This window comes from Vigna angularis, chromosome 8 (assembly GCF_016808095.1).
Source record: "Vigna angularis cultivar LongXiaoDou No.4 chromosome 8, ASM1680809v1, whole genome shotgun sequence".
Taxonomy (NCBI): Eukaryota; Viridiplantae; Streptophyta; class Magnoliopsida; order Fabales; family Fabaceae; genus Vigna; species Vigna angularis.
This window is the reverse complement of record NC_068977.1, coordinates 27,744,142-27,763,223: the sequence shown is the minus strand read 5'-3', so window position 1 is coordinate 27,763,223 and position 19,082 is coordinate 27,744,142. Positions and strand designations below refer to the sequence as shown.

Below are 19,082 nucleotides of genomic sequence, written 5' to 3'. Positions count from 1 at the left end.
ATTCACTTAAAGATACACACAACATATCAAACCAAGCAAGCACTTTATGTCTGACCATACTTTGACTTGACCATCCGAATTAGTATGAATATTGAGCTATGACAATTCATGCACTTGTTGTAGTAAAAGAGCTAGCTTACCTCAAGCTATCACACAAAGTTAATCTGTTATCACTAGCCTTAGGTCAATATAAACATGTTGCAATTCTTCAACGCAAAATTATGATAGTAACCATTTATCAAAACGAGAAGAGAAGTAAAAGAAGGAAGAGAAGAAAAAACGAAAGAAAGATACAAAAGCAATAAATGAAAAGAAAAATAAATTATAATAAAGGAAAAAATGTGTCTCAAGGAAAATGTAAAACTGTAAAGACAAAGGAAAATAATACGCTAACTAATAAATTTTTGTACAGATTATAAAAATTCATAAATTTATAATGAACAAAAACATTGGTTTTAGGTTAAATCAAAACCTATATTTAACATCTAAATAAAACCTTTTAAAAATGCAATAATATTTTTAAAAATATTTATATATCTATAAGTTTTGATTATTTAAAGAATTGTTATGTAAATATTTTCAAAACTATATATTTTGATTATTCTTAAACTACTACCTATAATTATATAAATATTTAAAACAATGTCATCGTGTAACATCCCAGATTATATATGAACATATAACATAGTAAGTCCACATTTAAATAAGAGAGAACAGTTAAAGTAGATTGTAAATAAAGTTAAGCTTACAATCATCCCAAAACCAGACAAAATTTAGAACTTAAGCAAATGGAGTATTTCAAAAGGGTGGGAATCACAGGTGGATTCATAACAACTGAATAGTAATTCCAAATACAAAAAAAACAATAATAGAACCCTAAGGAGACTAAGCAGCAACATCGTCTTCCTCCAAAGCCTGCTCCAGAGGCACCTCATCCGCCTCTGCTCACATCCAAATGGATGATCATTGCAAAAGAAAGCATACCCAAGCAAACACAAACACACAAGCAAGGGTGAGCTAGATATAAAAGTCATGTTATAGCAATCATACACATCCAAATGGATGATCATTGCAAAAGAAAGCATACCCAAGCAAACACAAACACACAAGCAAGGGTGAGCTAGATATAAAAGTCATGTTATAGCAATCATACACAATAGACAGTTAAATACAGATACTAGACCATGCAAACTTGACTTGCTACCCTTAAACTTGACTCGTCCGGACTAGAATGATTGCCGAGCTATGACGGGTTATGTACTCGTGGTGGCCTCTACTGCTTTGCAAAGCCATTGCCAATGGATTTCACCCTACCACACTCACGAGGTTAGTCCGTTATCACTCACCTTGGGTCATACTGGAAGCACCCAAGACTAGGACCTCCTACTACTCCTCACCACATGAATCAATCCTCTCTACTTGAGAATGAAAGACCATTGGAGCGTCAGGAAAACCCCCAAGACTGAGCTACCATGCAATTCATTCTAAACATTACTAGGGCACCACCATGAATTTTCTCCTAAAAGATCATGGAATTACGTCCAACACTATAGGGCACCACCATGTGACCTCCCTTTGAGATCCATGGAATTATGTCCATCAACCATACTAGTACAAGCACATACTTTTAACCATCAAACATGTTTCACATACTCACATACTTGTAATATAATCACATTATCACATCATACTATGCATTGCAATCATCCCACACACTTAATTCAACCCAAAACAAGAGCAAAAGAGGCTGGAGCCGAGCACTTAGAGCTTTGGCCGAACACTTAGAGCTTTGGCCGAACGCTATGAGCTTTGACCGAACACTAGTTAGACCACGTACCACTAAGACCGAACGGTACCAAGACCGAGCACCATCAAGACCGAACGCTACCTATGACTGAATGGTTTGAACTGGTAAGGCTAAAGAGACCGACCACTCAAAGCAGAATAAGGCCGAACGCTAAGTCAGGACATGACCGAATGGTTTGAACTGGTAAGGCTAAAGAGACCGACCACTCAAAGCAGAATAAGGCCGAACGCTAAGTCAGGACATGACCGAATGGTCAAATCAACACCTGACCGAATGGCCAAATCAGGGCATGACCGAACGGTCAGCTATCGTGTTCTGCAGATTTCTACATAATTCTGCAGAATTGCAACCAGACTCCAGAGTACCATTTATAGCCATTTTTACTAACTTCTAACATCCTTAATTCTTGTTTTATACTTAATTGGACTTATCTAAATGATTCTAAACATTCCTACTACCATTCTAAAGTGATTAAACTTCAAATTCAACTCTAAAACACCAATTGCCACAACTTAGGTACCCAAATCCAATTCTACTACTTTGCACCTATTTTGATCAATTTAGTTACTCAAACAAGTCACAATACAGTGGGTAAGACTGCCTCAACAGCCCAATCATGCTTTAGACCTCAAATGCCCAAAATCACTACCTCACTTCCTCTCAAAGTGACCTAAAAACCACAAAACTCCAAATTTCTATCCAACCAAAAATATACCAGATTTCACACTTAAATCACTTCCAATTGGTCAATTATAGCAATTCAAACCCATCCAAATCAATTCCAAACAGCTCAACACAGTTTCATGGATTTCATGTATCAACACATACATTACAACATACTCAAAACGAAAAATACAACTCCAAACAATGCACCAATTTAGAATCCAATATACATACATTTCATACAAGCAATTTAAAGAAGTATTCTAGCTCCCCTTACCTGATGGGTTGCTCAACACAGTTCACAGATGCTCTAACAGTACCCCCTACACCGTGCGAAACTGTACAGAACCTATAAATCACCAAATAGGTGCTAGACTTTAGCTCTTTGAGTCGGAATAAACCGAGAATGAAAGACAAAATCACACAGGGCACAGGAAATCAGAAAATGGTACAACCTAGGACAAGAATAGTGAAGGGAAAGAGGGAAAATCTACTTACCCGCTGGAACGCAAAACCAATCGGATGGTTTCGTAGCTCTTGATTCCAGGAACAAGAAAACACCACCAAATTAGGATTCAATCGGTGGAAATGGCTGGAAACCTAGAGAGAAGTCAGAGCACTTGAGTTAGGGCAAGGTTTCTGTTCTAGAGAGAGAGGAATCTGTGAAATGAAATCTGACTTGCAAGGAAAGAGCCCCTCCCAAGGTTCAAGTGTCCTTGGGTCAATGGGCCTGGCTTGTTAAATTAGGGCCCAATAGCTTTATAAAATCTTCATACCATTACACATCACGTCATTATAATTTTTATTATCCTAAAAACACATATGTCAAATCATATTTTTGCACTATTAATTATTTTTAATTTTTTTATGCCTAGCATAATATATTTAGTTCTAAAGTAATTTCAATATGAACCCATTAAACTTACTTTGAAACATATATTCTGAATTTTCACTATTCAATATATCATGATTGAATCAGACATAAAACCTGCATAAAATATCAACATAGATCTCCATCCTATAGTACTATTATATACTGAATTAACTTTCCTTTCCCGTAATACTTATTTTCAAAATAATTTTAAAAAATTCAGTCTATTTTAAAATTTAGGAACATAGAGCACACTATCTCAACGTAACAAAATTTTAATATGTAATAAATCAAATTGAAAAAATTATTTTCCTGAAGTGACACGATTAATATTAATGACAAAATCATAATAAAAGTAAATGAATAATTTTTTAAAAATAGTTATAAATTTGTTTTATTTAAAAATCTAACTCCTCGGCTATTTGAGGTGCGATCATATTATAAAAAAGAATGAGATATGAAGAGATGGAATGTTAGCCTTTATACAAAAGTTATATCTTCTTCTATTTATTTTTATTTCTTTTTCAGTTAATATTTTTAAAGTGATCTATTTTAAAATCGTTTTTTTTAAACGTGCATGGATGTGCCTTGATTCCCGCAACAAACTCTTCTAACGTTAAAATACTCTGTGATGATTTTTGGAGTTCTACAGAAATTTTATAATCAGATCACTGAGCCTACTCTTTACTTCATATACATCACCATCGTGTTTTAAGAGCAAGGGTTCATAAACTAGAAGTTAAGCAAGCATACAACAATGGTTGGAGGTTGATCTTTCTGCTTCCGCTTTCATTCTTATAATCTGAATATGCTTAAACGTATGTGCTTGTTTGACATATTTAGATTTATTAAATCTTCAGTATAAATTTGTTTCATTTGGTATCAGAGCCATGTTTATCCTCTGCCTTGTTTGGTTTACTCCTCTGCGTATTGTGTTTTCGTTTTATCAATTGTTTTGAAACTGGATAGAAAGAAGAAAGTTTTCTGTGAAATTTTCCGTGATGAAATATTTTGATGCTAAAACCCTCACATATTATTGGATTTGCGTCTGGTATATGTTTTGTTTTGAACCATGTGAAAGGTTGAAGATGATCGAAACGCTTTTGTATTTGCGTTTCATTGTGAGCATCTACCAGAAACATATATTTCAATTTTATTTTCTTCTTTACCTATTGCATACATACGCGCACTGGAGATTGAAAGGTACGCTGCTCCGCTTCTGGTTTTAATCCAGAGTTCTTTTCTTTCTGCGCACATTAATTGTTTTTCATACATATATAAATATATGTTGTTTATTGTTTGCGTTTTATATTGGATGTTTTTTCCTGATACTATTATATATGCGTGTAAATATATATATATATATATATATATATATATATATATATATATATATATATATATATATATATATATATATATATATATATATATATATATATATATATATATATATATATATATATATATATATACACGTTATGGTGTTATGATAGGCATTGTTATACACGCAATTAAAATTAAAGTGTGCGTGGAATTTATACTAATATTTAATGTTAGTATAATAAATTTGAATATTATATATTTATAATATGATTCTTATATTTTATTTAGATTAAATATAAGACCTATAGATGTAACATCCCGTAATCTCACACTTGATAATTCATAATTTATATATTGTAGCATTACATTTAAGGTAACATCCCTTAATCTCACACTTGAAAATTCATAGTTGACATATATATATATATATATATATATATATATATATATATATATATATATATATATGTTCTAAACTAAGATTTCAACTACAAACTCATAAATATAACTCGAATTCTTCTAATTTATTCTTCTATCTCTTTCTTCATTGGCACTGGATCAGACGACATTCCTCCATTTGCTCCCTTATAACGAATTATACGATCATCGCACATACACAAACACAAACAAGTAGGGTGAGCTAACATGCAACCAATCATTTATAAAACATGCATAATTACTTTGATACACTCCAACAAACATCATATAATAATTATGTCAGACACCCTCATACCATCATACAACAATCGCATCATAGATACTCATCCCACAATACCACAATTACTAATAGACACTCGTCCCACAATACTTAATAGAAACTCGTTCCAGAATACTCAATAGACACTCGTTCCACAATACCCAATGGACACTCATTCCACAATACCCAATAGACACTCATCCGGATGATACGTTGATGAGCGGTCACGGGAGGTTATGCACTTGTGATGCCTTCTACTTCCTCTTACAAATACACTTCCAAAATACTTCATACCATCCACAAGGTTAGTCCTCAACACTATGTCCAAAATCGGCACATAGACCAGGACCTCATGCCCCTCTCACCACATAATTCATCCTTCTCTACTTGAGACTGGATGATTATTAGAGTATCAGGAAAACCTCCAACTACATGACCCTCAACATCAACATATACACAAATAACATATCATTACTGAATCTCTCCGCGAGACTCATACCATACTCATTCCTCAACTCACACTATACCCTTACAAAATCTCCCCATAATACTCATATCATGTTCAGATGCATAAATTCAAATCTAATATAATAAAATCCAATCATCGCAAAAATCATACAAAATGAATATATCACAATAAATTAACAATACTAAAATATCACCATAAATGGTCACCGGAGAAGAATCAAATGTTTGACGAATCAAACTCACCATAAACGCCAGTACATATGACTAGTCACAACTTACTGGATTTGACCAGGGCAGCTCTATGATCAGGGATGTACCAACTCCGATTTTTAAGATCCTCTATCCTACCATCACAATTATAATTCATATATCTACCACAATAACATGAATTCATCAGAAATTTTCATTCCAACAAGATATATTGCACAATAATTTAACAGTACATAATCTGTTCAACAAGATTTAAGTTAAAAACTCGTCGAGTAGACTTCCAGGAAAGAGAGGTGCATCACAATGGACAACTTAAGTACCAAGTCTTTCCTTAGCCAAAGTGTTCCTCAACTAGTTTTAACAAATTTCTTATTTACAGATTCAAAACAACAACATATAATATTAGCACAAAAATTCACTATAGATAGATATAAAGTAAGCACCTATGCTTTTCATTAACAGTATTGACACAGAATTTCAAGACATGAATAGTAATAAAACAATACTAAATCATAATATAAAAGCTTAGAAAGGTTAGCTCCCCTACCTCTATTCCAGACTTAATCTCTTGCTCAGAATTCGTTTCCCCGAAAACCCTCTAGAACCTCTACTCTTCTTGCAACTAAAAATTTCTTCCTAACTCTTTCTTCTCTATTTCTCAAGTTTTCTCACTTGATTCTTCCTCTCTTTATGCATAATAGTCTCCCCTCTCATGGCTATTTATAGTCCAAAAATTTTACTATTCACCAATTTTTTAATATTATTTATTATTTTAATATTATTTTATTATATTAATATTTTAATCACCACTTGACATATTGGATTCCTCAATAATGCCTTAAAATCTGAGTGCTTTATCCACTATCAATATTTAAAATTTTTTTTTTTAGAAAAAGGTAGAAGAGAGTTTGAACCCATGTTCTTGAAATCACCAAAATTTTCTACCAATTAAGCTACCAAAATTTCTTATTTAGCTTTCCACATTTTATTTTTTACATAAACTTATTATATTTTTCATTCACAAAGAAATCTAGTAATAAAATTGTTACTATTAAGGTAAATATTTTTCATGGGTCTTACGATAGAGAATTAATGTTTAGTGATAAATATAATTTTTAATAATTAGAGAGTAGCCACAACATCTTTAATTAATTAAATTATATTATAAAGATCACTTTATTGAAACATTAACTGTAATTAATTATATATAATGTGATGAAATATATCCACAGGATTTTTCTTACATTTGTATGATTAATTAGGATAAAATATTTATTATAATTCTTAATTTTCCCACAGGAATTAGGAATGTGATATATTTATTAAAATATTTATCATAAGGTTAAATGAGTCTAATTGAGTAAGACTTTAGCCCATAGGCAAGTTTTATGTTAATAGACTCATTGGTAAAGACATGTTTTGCTGAGACTAGCACTTCAGATGTCATTGATCTTTATGAAAAATGGGAGAGGTCAAATCGTCTTTCCGTAACATTCATAAAAACCAACATTTTCGCTGGAATCCGGGGTTCGGTTGATCAGTATGAGTATGTCAAGGATTTACTGAGGGTTATTGATTAGCAATTTACGACATCTGATAAATCTCTTGCCAGCACCCTTATAATGCAGTTTTCATCCTTAAAGCTCACTGGAATTAAAGGAGTACGTGATCACATCATGCGCATTAGGGACCTTGTGGCTCAATTAAAAGCTTTGGAAGTTACCATATCTGATTCTTTCCTAGTACACTATATTTTGTGCAGTTTGCCTCACCATTATGCCCCCTTTAAAATCTCTTACAACATACATAAGGATAAGTGGTCTATTAATGAATTATTGACCATATGTGTGTTCAAGAAGAAGAAAGGCTATTGATAGAAGAAGGGGAGAAGGTGAACTTGACTACTTCTTTTGAGAATAAGAAGAACCAAGTTAATAAGAAGGGAAAGATTCTTGCTAAGCCAGTTGTTAAGAAGGAGTCCAGATGTTTCTTTTGTAAAAAGAAAGGACACATGAAGAAAGACTGCTTAAAATTTAAGAGTTGGCTTGATAAGAAAGGTACTCCATTTGCTTTTGTCTGTTATGAATCTAATTTGACTAGTTTTAATAATAACACATGGTGGATTGATTATGGTTCTACAATCCATGTTTCTAATACCTTACAGGGTATGGAAAACCTAAGGAAACCGATGGGAAGTGAGCAATGCATCTATTCAGGAAGCAAGATGAGTTCACATGTAGAAGCCATTGGGACGTGCAATTTAGTTTTAAGCAGTGATTTTGTTTTATGTTTAGAAAATACTTTTTATGTTCCTAGTTTTAGCAAGAACTAGATTTCTATTTCACAACTTGCACCTTTGGGTTTTTCCGTTAATTTTATGGATTCTGGTTTTACTTTATTGAATAAATCCAAAGTTATTGGTTTTGGGGAATTATGTGATGGTCTTTACTTTATTAAATTGCAAAACAATGTTCACTACAAGAAATATTGAAATTATATATGGATTAATATATACAGATATAAATCCGTATATAATTTAAATATTATATATGGATATTATATACGTATTTTAAAAAAAAATTACATACAAATATTATATACGGATATTTATCCATATATAAAGTTGGCACGTTGGCGGGAAAATTTCATAAAGATATATCCCATGTAATTTTCATTAACCGTGTGTAAGTAGAATGAAGTATATTATATACGGATTTCAAAAATAATTTAAAAAAAATGTATTTTTGATTAATTAGAAGCTGAAACCTATCATTCACTCTTTGCTATCCTCTCGAACCGCCGAGCTACTCTCTCTGAAAACCTCGAGCTATCTCTCTCCTCGAACCCTCGAGTCCTTTCTCTCTCGAACCCTGGAGCTCTCGCCGTCCCTCTCTCGAGCCGTCTTCGCTCTCCCTGTCCCTCTCTCCAGCCCTCTTCACAGTCCATGTCCGTCGTGCTCTGCTTCTATGTCCTCTCTCTCTGTCGAAGTTTCCGTCGTGTTCCGGCGTTCACCAAGCAATCTCCTTGTTCGTCGGGTGTCGTAGTTGGACGCTGAAGGAGTCTCTTCATCTGGTAAGTAAACCTTAATCCTAATGCTTAGTAATCGACGAAATCGTTAATCGCGAACCCTAATCTTTTTCATTTTTTGTTTTATTTGACACATTTGTGGTTGGTCTCGCAAGCCGTGGTTGGAGTGTTAGGAAGCATCGATTGAGGCTAGTGTTTGGCGGTTTAAGAAGATTGTCAGTGGTATGTAGGACTGAGACATATACCATTTGATTATGAAGGCCCTTAGTGAAGGGACCAAAGGTGAGTGAGTTCCTTTGCCTTTTGAAGTTTCTTAGATGCAGAAAAAATTGTTTGTACTGTGTTCTTTTGCTTCATTTGCTTAATAATATGTTGTTATGGGTTTTACTTCTTCTGCCAGATTTAGATCCATCGTGGTGATATAACCGCCTTTGATAATTTGCCTGTATAGAGAAATTGAATGCTTTTTTAATGTTTATGACGCAATGCGTTTGTAATTAATGAGTGTATTAATTTTTTTTATAATAAAAATTATATGCTTTGGCCTGCAATGGATTGTGTAGTTCGCTGTTGATGGGGATCCGTTAATTACTCAGTTTGATTCTTTGTGATGCGTGTGCATGAGGTGTCATATGTGTTAAGATGCTGATGGGAAGGACTGTGGTCAAAATATTTCCAGTGCTTTGTTAAATATTTCCAGTGCCTATGGTTGTCATGAATCCTGTATAATATCTTTGCCCATCATTTGTAAGTGTATGTGTAGTATGCTTGAGAGAAAACTTTGACTATAACATATGCCATCTAGTCGACATTTAATTTAGTTCTTGGATGTCTACAATCACTGCCACTGTCTCTAAATCATTCTTGTTACATTTCTGCATAATTGGTATGCATGGTTATGTGATGCATTTCAACAATCTTGTTCTTTTTAATAGGAGTATTACATGGTTCAGATAAACTTTTATGTAAAACAGATCATTTTTGAATTTCATCTTGCTTATCATGTTTAAGTTTTTTTGTATACATTACATTATTAGTTCTAAGACATCCTCACAAGAGAACTTTATGGCTTGTATAACTTCACTCTGATGTTGGTTCTTTCAACATTCTGCTTGGCATGGGAATAGGTAGCTGCACCGAACATGGCATGGACCTTTCGGGTTCTCCTTCCTCCGTGCTTAGTCTCTTTTTGGGTTCTCCTTCCTCTCTATTTGTTAAGGTACACAACCATGGAATCTTATTCTTCTCTTACCAAATTGTATCCCTGTAGTTTTGTTCTCATCTTGTATATTTGTTGTCTCTGCTTCCATTTTTATATCACTAGCGTTACTATTTAATGTGATCATTATATGTGATAATAATAAACAACATTTCCACATGAAGTTGGAGATGTATGAAGTGGTGCGAAGATGCAACTTATTTATCTGCACTCATAAGATAGGTGGGAATGGACACGTTAATTTTCTAATTATGCAGATGATCCAAACATCCTGAAACAAGTTATAGTTTAGTGATCTATAGCACTTGATACTTAACTTTGTCTGCTTGCAGTTATGGGTATAAAACTTTTTATTTGCAAACAACACAAATAGTTCAGACAGTTAAAGTAAACCTGAATTTAACAAATAAAGTCATTACTTCAAATTGAAACAACCACTACTAAGTACTAACCATTTCTATTTTAAGCATTCAGAATTAAAGCACATAAAAACTAATTTGCAACGAGTACGCTTTATTCCTGACAATCACAGTAGTGCCTCAAAGTGAAACAAGGTTAGTATGATTGTATATCTAGTATAATTGGATAAGGTATCATTTGTATTTATTTTTGGTCTAATAGAAGATAAATGAATGGGGTTCTGGTGTTAATAAACTCTTGCAATTTTTATTTTAATGAATATTAAAATGACAATTTGCTCCTCTAATAAATACTAATTTGATTACGATGTTAATAACTTCAACTACTTTATAAATTTTTGCTATTTTTGTTATTATACCATGCATTACTATATTATAAAATTGTGACTTACAAATACTTAATTTGAAAATTTATTTTCTCTTATGGTGTGACAGGATATAATTCATTACTAGCAAAAAATAAATAATAATTTATACTAATAGTCATTCAAGACGTGAATTGCATACTAGGTAGTAATTACTGGTTTGTAAACCATTTTCATGTGGGCCATTCGAATAGAACGTTCAGTAAAGAATAATAATTTTATTCAATTACTTTTTTACAATAATGTTTTAATTTATCAATGACTTTGGTCTCCAACTATATAAAGCCCAGAACCCCATTCTTTGTCATTGTTTGTTTTGAAGTATAACCTTTTTCTATTTCCAAAAAAACATTATATATACCAGATAATTATATATATGTTTTTCTTAGACATACGTGTCCAGAATTTATTTCTTTGAAATGGCATGCTTAGAAAATAATTAACAGAGACAGTAACAACTTTGGCTACTTACATAACTCTTTTAGTTCAGGGACTATTTAGGATGTGGCAATTCTGTTATTAATGGATGATGAAAAAACCTTCTATTTTACTGCATTATTAGGGTCCAATAGAACATATAAAGATAGAAAAATAAAAAAATAAAAATAAAAAAGAGGTTAGGCAAGAAATAAGGAATGTGGAAGGATCGTTAGAGTATAATGGGGCATGATCCTTCATGTGATACTGATATTTGCAGCAAGAACTATTTCTTATTTCTTTCCTTCATCTATTAATCTATAAATTATATTATTGGTATCACTAAAAGAAAATTTTTATATTTTGTAGTGCTTCCCTAGCTTGCATTGTGTTTAATATTGATTAAATTGACCCTTGAAGTTGACCTTGTGCTGCTGCTACCATAACCCTGAACCTGTTGCGCTTAATTAGAAGTATTGGATGCTGTCATGTGGGTATATAAGGGGTTAGTTTGCTTTTGTTTGTGTTATTTTTCTTCAGTGTTTGAATGTGAATGGGAATGTATGTTTTATATTGTGGGTTGGTTGTCTTGGTTGACAATTAAATGCGAAGTAGGTGGTATTTTGGTATGAATATCTTAGTTATAATTCTCTGTAGTATGTTTGAGTGCATTTCAGATGTGATTATCATGCTTAGATGACTATATGAACTTACTATATGATCTCTTACCATTTTGCTAACACAGGGAAGAGAAAATAGCAAAGAAGAAAGGAGTTTTCGTTAGAGTTTTGATATGCATCCGAGAGGCTGAGACAACAAGACAAACTTGAGGCTTAAAGCAGCAAGGAAGGGATTAGGAAACTTAAGAGAATCAAAGAACTTTGGAACTTTGTATAAATATATATTTTACACTTTTAACTATATACTTTAATTATGTTAGTTATTTGAAGTCACTCTTCTATATATATATATATATAGTTTGTGTATTTATTATTATTGTATATATACATTTTAATAAAAACTCAGATATTCTGTACTATTTTTTGTAATTTGACAATTGTGTTTGACTCTTATTATATGTAATTCTTAGTTATTGAATGTAAATGTGAGATCATTTAATTTTTTTTTTATAAAATCATAAAGTTACATACGGATTTTTTCGTATGTAATTATATACGGATTTTATATACGGATTTTTCTGTATGTAATTTACATACGAAAAAATTCGTATATAAATTATATACAGATATATCCGTATATAATTTATTTACGACAGTTTTATATACGGATTTTTATCCGTATATAAGTCGTATATAATCAAGTGTTATATACGAATTTTTGACCTTATATACGGATTTTAGTTGTATGTAATTTAATTTTTTCTTGTAGTGGTTGCTTATAATTCTATGCATGTTTCCATTGGGTTAAAAAGATGTGTTATGAATGAGGATTCTTCTGTTTTATGGCATCGTAGATTAGGACATATCTCCATTGAGAGAATTAAGCAATTAGTAAATGATGGAGTACTTCGTACTTTAGATTTTGCTGATTTTGGGACTTGTGTGGATTGCATTAAGGGAAAACAAACTAACAAGTCCAAAAGAGGTGCTAAGAGGAGTTCAAGTTTACTAGAAATTATTCATACAGATATTTGTTGTCCGGATATGGATGCAAGTAGTCCAAAATACTTTATCACCTTTATAGATGATTACTCACGATACATGTATCTGTACTTACTTCATTCTAAGGATGAAGCCTTAGATGCCTTTAAAGTTTTTAAGGTTGAAGTAGAGTTACAATGTGGAAAGAAAATTAAGATTGTGAGATCAGACAGAGGTGGAGAGTACTATGGTAGATACACGGAGAATGGACAAGCACCTGGTCCATTTGCTAGATTTCTTCAAGAACATGGGATTGTTGCCCAATATACCATGCCTGGCTCTCTAGATCATAATGGTGTAGCAGAAAGAACAAATCGAACCTTGATGGATATGGTGAGAAGTATGAGGAGTCATTCAAAACTTCCTTAATTCTTGTGGACTGAAGCACTTAAGACGGTTGTGTATATAGTAAATCGGGTCCCAACTAAGGCTGTTTTAAAAACACCTTTTGAGTTATTCAAAGGTTGGAAACCTAGTTTACGACATGTACGCGTTTGGGGATGTCCGTCTAAAGTAAGAATTTATAATCCACAAGAGAAGAAACTAGATCCAAGGACTATTAGTGGGTATTTCATTGGATATGCTGAAAATTCCATAGGGCATAGATTATATTGTCCAACTCATAACACTAAGATTGTGGAATCAAGAAATGCAAACTTTCTTGAAAATGACTTGATTAGTGGGAGTGATTTAAATCAAGATGTTGATCTTGAAAAAGATCACTATGAAGCTCAAACCTCTCAATCAAATGATAGATTGGTAGTCATTCACGCTCCTCAAATTGCTGAGACAAATTGAAGTTCCACAAATTGCTGAGAATGATAATGTAGATCAAGTTGTTGACGAGGAGCAACAAGTAAATGTTGAACAACCAGTTGAACAACAAGCTTCTCATCAAATGTTGAGACAACATTAAGAAGATCTACTAGAATCAAAAGACCAGCAGTTTCTAGTGATTATGAAGTGTATTTACAAGAATCGGATTATAACATTGGAGCTGAAAATGATCCTGAAACGTTTTCACAAGCCATGAGTTCTAAGGAATCAAATTTGTGGCATAATGTTATGAAAGATGAGATGGATTCTATGTCATCTAATCAAGTCTGGGATCTTTTTGAGTTGCCTAATGGGCTAAAACCTATTGGATGTAGATGGGTCTTCAAAACTAAGAAGGACTCTCAAGGTAACATTGAAAGATATAAAGCGAGACTTGTTGCCAAAGGATTCACTCAAAGAGAAGGAATTGATTATAAAGAGACTTTTTCTCCTGTATCTAAGAAGGATTCTTTACGAATAATCATGGCATTAGTCGCTCATTTTGACTTTGAGTTACATCAAATGGATGTGAAAACAACATTCCTTAATGGTGATCTAGAAGAAGAGGTTTACATGAAACAACCTGAAGGATTTTTCTCTAGAAATAGTGAGCACTTGGTATGTAAGCTTAATAAGTCCATCTATAGATTAAAACAAACTTCACGCCAATGGTAATTAAAATTTCATGAAGTTATCTCTTCTTTTGGTTTTGAAGAAAACATCATGGATCAATGTATATACCAGAAGGTTAGTGGGAGCAAAATTTGTTTTCTTGTTTTATATGTGGATGACATTTTGCTTGCAACAAACGACAAGGGTATGTTATATGGGGTGAAACAATTTCTCTCAAAGAACTTTCATATGAAGGATATGGATGTAGCATCTTATGTCATAGGCATTAAGATCCATAGAGAAAGATCTCAAGGTATTTTGGGTTTGTCTTAAGAGACCTATATCAATAAAGTTCTAGTGAGATTTAACATGAAAGATTGTTCACCAAGTGTAGCTCCCATTGTAAAGGGTGACAAACTTGAATTAAGTCAATGCCCAAAAAATGACCTTGAGCGGGAACAGATGAAAAATAGTCCATATGCTTCAGCTGTCGGAAGTCTTATGTATGCTCAAGTTTGTACTAGACCTAACATTGCATTTGCAGTTGGAGTTTTAGGAAGATATCAGAGTAATCCAGGTGTTGACCATTGGAAAGCTGCAAAGAAAGTAATGAGATATCTTCAAGGAACAAAAGATTTCATGCTTATGTATAAACGAACTGATAATTTGGAAGTGATAGGCTACTCTGATTCAGACTTTACTAGTTGTGTTGATACCAGAAAATCTACATCTGGCTATGTTTTTATGCTAGCTTGTGGAGCTGTATCTTGGAGTAGTAAAAAGCAGACCTGACTGCTACTTCTACTATGGAGGCTGAGTTCGTTTCTTGTTTTGAGGCTACTTCACATGGTGTATGGTTGAAGAGTTTTATATCTGGGCTTAGAGTTGTGGACTCAATTGCTAGGCCACTGAAGTTGTATTGTGATAACTTTGCTGCTGTTTTTATGGCTAAGAATAATAAAAGTGGAAGTCGAAGTAAGCACATCGATATTAAATATCTAGCCATAAGAGAACGTGTTAAAGAAAAGAAAGTGGTCATTGAGCATGTTAGCATTGAGTTGATGATTGCTGATCCTTTAACTAAAGGCATGCCACCAAAGAATTTTAAGGATCATGTAACGCGAATGGGACTTGGTTCCATGATATGACAATAATTGTAAGTACTTTCATTTTGATAAAACTCTTATTCAGTTTAATGTTTTCTCAATTATTTGTGTACATAATTAATTATTTTGAGAAAACTTATTTAATTGTGACCTAGAATAGACATATGGTTTATTCATTAGAGTTAAGAGCTTGTTATGTGAGACTAAATACATCGTAATACATGGGATATAATACTCATTATTAGAGGAACTGTCACCATGATTCATATATTTGGTCTCTTATTACGTTTGATGGTTGAATAAAACGGACCAAGTGGGAGAATGTTAGCCTTTATACAGAAGAGAGGTTACATTTTGAGATTATATCCTCTCCTATTTATGTTTATTTCTTTTTCAGTTAATATCCTGAAAGTAGTCCATTTTAAAATCGTTTTGTTTTAAACGTGCGTGGATGTGACGTGATTCCTGCAACAAACTCTTCTAACGTTAAAATACTCTGTGTTGGTTTTTGGAGTTCTACAGAAATTTTATAATCAGGTCACTCAGCCTACTCTTTACTTCATATACATCACCATCGTGTTTTAAGAGCAAGAGTTCAGAAAATAGAAGTTAAGCAAGCATACAACAATGGCTGGAGGTTGGTCTTTCTACTTCCGCTTTCTTTCTTATAATCTGAATATGCTTAAACGTATGTGTTTGTTTGACATATTTAGATTTATTAAATCTTCAGTATAAATTTGTTTCAGGAATTAGAGAGAAGGATAGTGAAATTTATTGGAAAAAAAATATAGAGAGAAAAAAAAACAAAAAGAGAGAAGAAAGAAGCGTTACAATAAGGACTTAAAATCAGATAAAAATATTAAAAAAAAATACATTATCGTATTTGATATTTCTTTTATTTCTTGACTATAATATTTTAAAACGCTGTGTAAATTGTACATGATGGTATTAATATGGTAGATGACAGTACATTCAATAAAAAAAGACAAACAAAAGAAGTTTCCCACATAGCCTTGTTTCTGATGAATTATGGCCACCATTCATTATTTTGTATCACAGTGGGGGTAGAGACCTGAATTTTTCCACCACCTAAATTATAATAATTTTATTTTAACATTTTAAAAACCTTAACTGCCTTTGTTATATTAAAATAAATTATTTTAGGTTTAGATGAAAGTAATTTAATATGACGATTTTATATAAACAATGTTTATGATCTATATAGAACCAGATAGGATAAATTGTTAGATATAAACAAAATTTTATATAAAACAATTTATATATATTTTCTTTAATAAGAAATCTTTTAAAATAGTATTAAAATAAATTCAAAAAGATTTAATTCTGAACGGATAATATCTCATCATTGTAAAGACTTATTTATAGACTTATTTATGTATTATCTCCTTACATAAATATAAATATAGTATAGACATTAATAAAACTGATTAGTGGAAATAATATAGAAAATGATTGCATAAATACAAAAGAACTATGAATGCAATAAATTAATTTACTAAGATAAAAAAGAAAAGAAAAACCATAACTATATATGCTTAACGTAGGTAAAACCTTAAAACCCAGACCAAATATTACCTACTTAGTCTTTAATGCAGGTAAAATTTTAAAAATACTTTTACCGACACAATTATCTTAATGGTTGGTAAAATCCTAAAATACTTCTACCATTAATATGACATTACACTAGTACAAAATACGGTAAAGAAGGCGGCTAATAGGTCGCGGTTTTCAGAGAACCGAGGTATATATAAAGGCGGTGGCATTTTTGCAATTTAAGTAAATTTATAGGTCTCGGTTCTCTTTAAACCGAGGCATAAATGTCAAATTACCTCGGTTAATGGTTAAAACGAGGCGTAATTCTTTTTCAAATTGACCTACGGCATCGGTTGAATTGGACCGAGACAGTAAACTCAGTATAGACATCGGGTTTGGTAAATAACCGAGTCAGTATTACTTTTTTATCTTCAAAAGTGCAGAACCCTAATCTCCAGTTCCTCTTCCTCTTCTCCGCGCATAGTTCTTCTTCCTCTTCTCCCCCGCAGTCCGTCTTTGCTCCCAAAGGCCACTTCCTCTTCTCCCCGCACAGTTCTTCTTCCTCTTCTCCCCCGCAGTTCTTCCTCCGTCTCTTCTCCCAAAGCCCATGGCCGCATCGTCGTTGTGCCACCCCAAAACCTGTCACGCCTCCCACCCCCGCAACCCTAACCCCACCACCAATCAGAACCGCCACCGGACGCCACCTCGCTCCGCCACGGGAAGCGATCTGGACGCGATCTTTCTCCGCCATCGGTCGCGATCTTGCTCCGCCACCGGACGAGATCTGGACGCGATCTCGCAACGCCACCGGACGCAATCTGGACATGATCTGGCTCCGCCACCAGACGCGATCTCTCTCCTCCACCGAACGCGATCTGGACGCGATCTGGCTCCGCCACGGACGCGATCTCTCTCCTTGTCAAACTGGCGCCGCTTCCTTGCTCTCGTCTCCGCCCCCCAAGCTCGACAAGTTTGTTCCGCCGCACCTCTGGCCTGGGCTCGTGCCCCAGGAGGAGACCCACCTGGGCCGGGTTCTTTCTTTATCAATTGTTTTGGGTTTGATAGTTGTCGTTTTGTGGTTGTAGGCATCACCAACACCATTGAAAATATTGTTCAATTTTTTTTCAGAGTTTTGCTACTGGTCCATGGAGTGCGGTTGTCCAATTGGCTAATACAGGATGGCAACCCATCACTATATGGAGTGATTCATGAAAGACTCCTTGGTATGTACATTTGTACTGGTCATGGAATTGAGGCAGAGAAACAGTTGAGGGAGATGAAGCTTGTGGGTAAGGAAGCTGATGGACATCTTTGTGACATTGTTCTTGCCATTTTTTACTTCACAGAAATAGGGCAATGTCATTTCGTCATGAGTCCTGATAGTCTAGGAGGATATCTTTTGCATCTTGTTAATTTGTGAAAAGATTATCCCTTGTTTCTTGTGGTTGAAGATGTTGGTAACATTTGATATCGATGATTATTGTACTACTCAGTGGAAACTGCCAAATTTTAGATTATAGTAAAGCACTGAAAGAAGGACTCACAATAACATTTTTTTTATTGAATTTTCCAGTATATTACCTCGATTCAAAAGAGAACCGAGGCAAAATCCTATTATTTTCGGTTTCGGTCTACAACCGAGGCAAAAGAAGCAGACTTTTTACCTCGCTCGTATATGCTTCGGTTCCAGAACCGCTATCTATAAGCAAAAACAACCGAAGCCGTATCTTTTTACTATACTAGTGTTAGCTGTTGATGGCGAAAAATATATTTAAATGAGTATTATTGTTTTTTTGTTTTATTGATTGAGATACATATATTTACTTTCTTTATATAAAGACTTA

The 19,082-nt window shown here is 33.4% G+C and overlaps 2 long non-coding RNA genes across 2 annotated transcripts; one reads left to right on the top strand and one right to left on the bottom strand.

The window, feature by feature from the left end:
* Window positions 1–693: 693 nt before the first annotated feature.
* Window positions 694–3,194, bottom strand: LOC108345467 (uncharacterized). The gene is made up of 3 exons (XR_001833672.2): window positions 2,969–3,194; window positions 2,748–2,819; window positions 694–941 (listed from the first exon to the last, which is right to left on the bottom strand). It is a non-coding gene; the product is annotated as an uncharacterized LOC108345467 (long non-coding RNA).
* Window positions 3,195–8,807: 5,613 nt separating this feature from the next.
* LOC128193663 (uncharacterized) lies at window positions 8,808–12,533 on the top strand. Its single transcript, XR_008245077.1, has 4 exons — window positions 8,808–9,114; window positions 9,225–9,351; window positions 10,197–10,288; window positions 12,235–12,533. It is a non-coding gene; the product is annotated as an uncharacterized LOC128193663 (long non-coding RNA).
* The last annotated feature ends 6,549 nt before the right edge of the window (window positions 12,534–19,082 follow it).